At 47.7% G+C, this 6,998-nt stretch overlaps 1 non-coding gene across 1 annotated transcript; it reads right to left on the minus strand.

Moving 5' to 3' along the window:
• Nucleotides 1-2,439: 2,439 nt before the first annotated feature.
• TRNAR-CCU (transfer RNA arginine (anticodon CCU)) lies at nucleotides 2,440-2,512 on the minus strand. The gene has a single exon. It is a non-coding gene; the product is annotated as a tRNA-Arg (tRNA).
• Nucleotides 2,513-6,998: the final 4,486 nt, after the last annotated feature.

Genomic DNA, 6,998 nt, shown 5'->3' on the forward strand with positions numbered 1-6,998 from the left:
TTATTTGGGGACTTCCCTGGCAGTCGAGTGGTTAAGACTCTGTGCTTCCACTGTAGGGGGCACGGGTTCGATCCCTGGTCAGGGAACCAAGATCTCACATGCCACGCAGCGTGGCCAAAATACATAAATAAATAAAATCTTATTATTTTATTTTTAGTTTTCATTCACTCCTGTTATCTTGCCTACGCTTATTTTGCTTTTTGATTTCTAACTTCTTGACATGGACACTTAGTTCATTTAATTTTGCTTTCTTTATGTTAGTAAAAATTCACTTATGGTTATGATTTTCCTTGAATAAAGCTTTGACCACCCTCCACATGCACAATTTTTATATTTTTTCACTGTCATTAACTTCAAAATAGTAATTGCAGTGTGGATTCTCTTTTTCACCAAAGAATGACCTATGATAGTTCCCTTCCCTTCCGTTTCATTGTTCTGGTGGCTAGATTTCTAAACCTTTTGTTAATAACATCTGGTCTTATGGCATATAATTTCTGCTTTTTCATTGAGATATAATTCATAGAAGATAAAATTTACCATTTAAAAGTCAAACACAATTTAGTAGTTTTAGTGTATTTACCATGTTGTGCAACCATCTCCATGATCTAATTTCAGAGTATTTTCATCACCCAATTTCTGTTTTTAAAATATTTATTGAGAAACCCACTCACATTAAGTAAAAAGGGGAACACTCTCACAGAAATGAAGTAGAGGAACAATAGCTGGACTTCAGAGGAAAAAGAAAGAACCAGGAAGCTACTCTAGGGCTGGGAATCTCTTATTGAACCTCTTTCTTTTCATCTACTCCAATACCTACTCTGTAGATTAGTTTCATTCACTTGAACATGGCTCAACATGACCACCAACCCCAATTTTACGTAACTCTTTAGATCCACAGTTTGCCACAGTTTTTTGTGTCCTAAAATCCTTATTTCCTAAAGGGTCTGATTGTTTTAAGTTGGGTCAGGTGTTTACTCCTGATCCAATCACCTGTGGCCATAATGGATGGTTACTTGCTCACTACCCCCGCCCCCCCCAAGCTGGGCTAGGAATGGGGTCAGGTTCCCTTAGAAAGATTATATGGGAAGAGATGTGATGTCCAGCATATCTAATACAATGGTCTGAAATAGGATCCATTTTTAGGAATTATCCATGAGCACTTGAAAAGAAGGCCTCCTCTATGGGCACGATCTGCATGTACACACACAAGCACAGGTACGCACCCACACTTACTTCAGAACAGAGCAGCGCTATTAACTGCTGTAAGACTCTTGAACAGAGAGACGGTGGGGATTGTGTTGTGGTCTAGCCAGCCTGTTAGTAGCATGATGGGAAGTTGAGTGGAGGTGTCCCTGTAGGAACTAGACATTCCCACTGCCCATCAGCCTGGGAAGAATTGGACCTGGGAGAGAAAGTGAGGACTTGGAGCAGGGGCTGGTGTAATGGGCTTTATTTATTTTAAAATTTATTTCATTGAAGTATAGCTGATTTACAATGTTGTGTTAATTTCTACTGTACAGCAAAGTGATTCTGTTATTTATACATATATATGTGTATATATATACATACACATATGTGTGTGTGTATACATATATATATATGTATATACACACACACATTCTTTTTCATATTCTTTTCCATTATGGTTTATCACAGGGCACTGAATATAGTTCCCTGTGCTATATAGCAGGACCTTGTTGTTTATCCATTCTACATATAATAGTTTGCATCTGCTAACCTTAAACTCCCAATCCATCCCAGTATAAGGTGCTTTAGAGAGAGGAAAAGGTAGCTCCTGTCCTTTCTGAATCCTGAAGGGCACTTCCTCCCATCCTTTGACTGATGACCAGAGCTAGCCAGTCACCTGTGGTAGATTTGGCTGTGCTGTGGCTCCTGCCTGCTCTGCCTTGACCATCTGACAAGCCTTGATGAGCTGCCCAGCCCAGCCCTGGTTGTGTCATGTGGAGTAAGAGGAAGGCCTATGTCCATACCCAGCCTGCAGGGCAAAGGGAGCACAAGGCCCCCAGGCAGCATGACATGGTCCACCTGGAAGGGGACCCTCAGGGATGGGAGGCAGGCCTAGGAGAGTCAAGGCCTGGGAGGGTCAACTGCCCTCCTTCTCAGGAGGTTCTCTCTCCATGGGCAGTCTCAGCGAAGGGGGGCTTTGTCATGAAAGCTTCCTTACAACTCTGCTGTTCATTTTTTTTTTCAAATAACCTGCTGGTAAATGAGAAGGATGTCACCCACCTTCCGTTAAAATTGCTCAATTCTCCACACATTTCTAGCAGTGTTTGCCTTATGTAATTTCTGGTGGGATTTGGTACAGAAAACTGTTTTAACTGCAAATTACACTCTTTAAAAAAAACCAACATATATATTTGACTGCACCAGGTCTTAGTTGCAGCATGCAGGCTCTTAGCTGTGGCATGTGGGATCTAGTTCCCTGACCAGGGATCGAACCCAGGCCCCCTGCATCAGGAGCGTAGAGTCTTAACCACTGGACCACCAGGGAAGTCCCACAAATTACACTCTTTATCCGCAGAAAATATTGATCCATAAAATGACATTTGGTCCAGTTTAATTTTTTTTGTCTTGAATTGCATTGCCTAATACTAAATGACCCTGATTTTCTGGTCTCATCTGCTTGGTATACCCATGCTCATTCTTTTCCATGTAACCTTTTTGTTTTTAGATCGGTTGTTTTTGGATGTTTTTCTCCACTTCTGTATGGGAAACGTCTATACCACTAATGGATGACGGGCATCTTGCCCAGCAGGGTAGCTGAGTGGTTGAGCAGGTGTGCGGGTGTGACCCACAGCACACCTCTGTGGGGCTCTCCCAGCACATCTCCTGCCCAGTTGTCATGGATGCTGTGCTGCTCGGCATTCTGGGCTGACAACCTGCAAACTCATGGGTCTCCCGAGTAGCTTTGTAAACATGAACTTAAATCATGGCTAGAAAACATCAGTTAACAACTTAGGGAAGCATCACATGAAGAGGCAGTGAGAGGCTGTCGCCACCGGAGAGTCAGTGGTGGGCAGTGGTCAGGTTGGAAAGGAGAGGAGAACCGTCACCTGGTTCTTCACCTTCACCTTTGTGAAAACCCAAGAGAGAAGCAGAGCAGGGGAGGGAGGAGGAGAGACAGACAGACTGACCTGGAATCTAGCTTTGCCTGGAGCCAGATGCAACTTGGGCTTTTTCAGTTTTGTAAGTCAATAAATTCTCTTTTAAATTAAGTTAGTTTAGAGTGGGTTTAACTTGCAACTGAAGAAATCCCAGTAAATCCAGGGCAGCGCCTCCAAAGTTAGTCTGGAACTTCACTGAGCATGGGCAAAGCTCCGTACCAATCCCTAGAAAGGAGAAGAATAACTTGGCAATGGCTGCAGCTTAATGTCATCTGTGGCTTGCCTGGACACTGTCAGAAGTCTCTGATTTTATTTCAGGAATTTTTACATATCTGCTTTCCATATACCTTTCGTATCGACGTGATGAGACAGAACTACGACATTTTTTCGAACTATTGGAGCCAAACTGTTGCATAAACTTGGGTCAGAATTGCTTTCAGCTGTAAGAGACCGCACAACAAACATATTCTCTCATCCTCTCCCTCTCCCTCTCTCTCTCTCTCTCTCTCACACACACACACACACACACACACACACACACACACGCACGCACGCACGCACTTCTGGAGGTTGCCCCGTGGCAGCAAGACTGCTGCAGGAGTGCCAAGCATGGTGCTCTCTCACCACAGTCAAGAGGAACAAGTGGGGGCCGGGGCAAAATCCCTTCCCCAAGGCCTCCCAACAGGCTTACGCTGAATTCTCTTTAGCCAGAACTGGGTCACATAGGTACCCTGACTGTGGGAGGGGCTGGAAAAGTGAACTTCAGCAAATAGAAATGAGATTACCGAGACAGATTTAAACCAATCGTGACTTTCCTCAGGAGCTAGTGCAAGGTCCTATCTTTCTTGAGATTAAAGTATCTCCAGTCGCCACCTGCAAAAAAATTGGATTCTGTTAGCAGGGAAGGGGAGTGGGTGGGAAAGGGTAGTGAGTAAGTGACAGGGTCCACCATATAAGGCACACAGAGCCATGTTTACATTTGGCCTCAATCGGAGGCTGGTTTTGTTTTTGTTTTTAATAGAAATTACCATTTTAATTAAAATGCAGACTGGAGAACTTAGTATATTAAGAGGAAACACTGGGGGCTTAAAATCCTTGAAAACATCAGAATTTAAAGCCAGAGCCTGGGTTTTTAACTGGGTGGCTTACTGCTGATTGGTTGAGTAAATTTGTTGAATGAATGAACGCGTGCCTACCACGGTGACAGGTTTGGGGCTGGTGTGTCAGAAGAACTGAGCTGGTCTCTGCTCTGCCACCACTTCCTGTGCGATTTCAAGCTGACCTCTCACAGCTTCTAGTTCTTTCTCAAATGAGGAGGCTTGGCTGGTTAAACTGTGTCTCCCTTCCTTTCTAAAAGGCTTGAGTTCAGATTGCTTTTGACCTCTGTGACCTTCTATTGTTTACTCGTGGGTTAATCTCAGCAGGCAGCCTTTCCAGCCAAGCAAAAGCAGTGTCAGAGCAGCAGCACGGGGCTCCGACGGACAGAGGACAACACAGCCAGCCTCTCCAGGCAGACTTTTTGGAGTAAAGGTCCAAGAAATCAATGTTGCTTAGGTAACACTGTGAGACAGGAGAGGGTGAAAGCATCACCAACAGGCTCTAGAGGGAGACTCAGTGGCTGCACAGGCCTTGGGAGCACCCAGTTCTGCTGAGCCCCACGCTGATCCAGTTTTCTCTCCGGCCTCAAGGATGACGAGGGCCGAGTCTGGGTCCTGGGTCCTGGCCCCGGATTCCTCAGAAGGCAGTCTGGGGGCTTTAGGGGGGATGTGTCAAGATACTTTCAGGCCGGAACAGACGGGCCTCGAAGGTTGGTTACATCCAGCTCCCACCAAAGTCTCTCTTCTCTAATTCATGAGACAGCCCTCAGCACTAGGAAAGTGGCTGAGAAGGGGGCAGAGCAGTAAGTGGCAAACCAGCGATGTGAGGGAGGAAGCGCAAGACCCCAGGATGGGCAGACGTCGGCCTCGTGTTTTGGCAGAAGCAGGTCCAGAGGCAGGCAAGGAGGAGACCGGGCCCTGGAAAGGTAGCAGCCCCGTGAGACCCCTGCCTTCCTCCCCTCGGCTGGCTGCACACAGGTCCTGTGAGCCACAAGAGGTGAGGGGTGCCTGGGATGCAGCTGGGGTGTGTGGCTGGAGAGGAGCTGACCGGGGAGAGAGCGTGTATGTGCACAAACTTCTGAGTAGCTGTGCAGACGGACAGGCCCAGGGAGCAGAGGCTGAGCATAAGCCCCCAGACCATAAGCCCGAGGGGAGAGGCATCTCCTGCACGGCTTAGTCAAGGCAGGAGGTGCAGCTGGGAGGGGTATCGGAGCTAAGAACCGTTCTGATTCCTTTCTATCCTGAAGCTGTGGGATTCTAGAAATTCATCAGGATGGACCTGATAGAAACTCCAGGTACCATCTTCATAAGAGAGGCAGAAGGAAAAAAAGAAAAGCCCACACACAAGTGTACCTTTTTATATAGAATTTGTACAATATATTTCTCTTCATTTGCATATTTTACCCACAACTTAACATCCTTTATACAGGCTGAACTTACTCAGCTGATATAATCAAAATTCTTTCCTTCAACCAAATAAGAAAAATTCAAAATCGTAAACCTGTAAGAAAACAAATTAAAAACGATGATGAAAATAAGTCACTCCTCGTTAGGAACAGCGTCTGTCTGTACAATATACATGGTTTGGAACAGATTTCTTTATAGATTAGGCACATGTTTCCACAACACCTTCATTCCTGCCAGTTTTATCTCATTCCAGGCAGTCCTGCCTAAGAAGGATCAGAGGGACGTTGGTCTTGATGGAAATCGCGCTTTCGGGTGCTGTTGGCCCAGCTGGGGACCAGGGGAGCGGGGCCTGGCTCAGCGGCGCCACCCAGTGGCTGGAAGCAGAGGCGGGTGGGATGCAGGGGAGCTGGGCCAGGCAGGGCCCTCCCAGGAGAGAGCAGCAGTTGTGTGTGAAGGGGAAACCGAGGCTTATTCTGTGCAAACTGAACACAGAGAGACCAGAATAGCAAGGGTGGTGTACACAGAGAAGCTATGAGGAGTCCAGCGTTTATTTACAGTTTATCTTCCAGGAGGGAGCATGGGGAGCAAAGCTGGTGGCTGCTGTCAGTTTGAGGCACGGAGGGGTATCAGGGAGGTGGGGGGAATGGCGAGGGTAAGCAGTGAGTGCACCATCTCCATGCTGACCTTCCGTGGAGCCCCTCAGTGAGCCCAAGCCGCAGTAGGGACCTCTCCTCCCAAGCACGGCGCTTCTCTGTGATTTCCCTCCTCACTGCGAGACCTACCCGGGTCTGGGCGGTACGGAGTGCAGGCCCTTCTCTGGGGATGCAGGCAGAGCAAAAGATGAGAAAGCAGCTTCTACCAAGCCAGCAGCGCCTCACACCTCAACACCGTGGGACACCAGGCCATGCCCGGGCCTTGCCGACACCAGGGTGATGGGCTTCAGGTCACCGAGCTTCAGGACCTGTCCTGTTTGTTTCTGTCTCCTTTGAATTCTTCCCTCCATGATGGCTCCACATGCAGCTTGGGGCTGGGCTGAGAATCCAATTCTAGGGCTGCAGAAGGTCGCTGCACCTTGGCCTCCTGACCCAGAAGGCAAAAGTGCTCTTGTGGTGAGATGCTCCTGGGACCAGGAGTCTTGGGCCCTGCAGAGGAGGCTTCCGAGGCCATGGCAGTGCTGATCTGCTCAACTTGGCCCTGGCTATGATGAGCCTTCCTTGGGTTTGGCCCTGTGCGTGGGGACATGCTCGGGCCCAGACCCCCGCCCTTAAACGGCAGCTGGCTCAAACATTCTTCAAATGGCGAGTCCCACTGAGGCTTATCCATGGCACAGGTGCCAACCCAGCCTCACACTCCAAAGCGTGGCTTTGGA

The sequence above is a fragment of the Phocoena phocoena genome, chromosome 19 (genome assembly GCF_963924675.1).
Source record: "Phocoena phocoena chromosome 19, mPhoPho1.1, whole genome shotgun sequence".
NCBI lineage: Eukaryota > Metazoa > Chordata > Mammalia > Artiodactyla > Phocoenidae > Phocoena > Phocoena phocoena.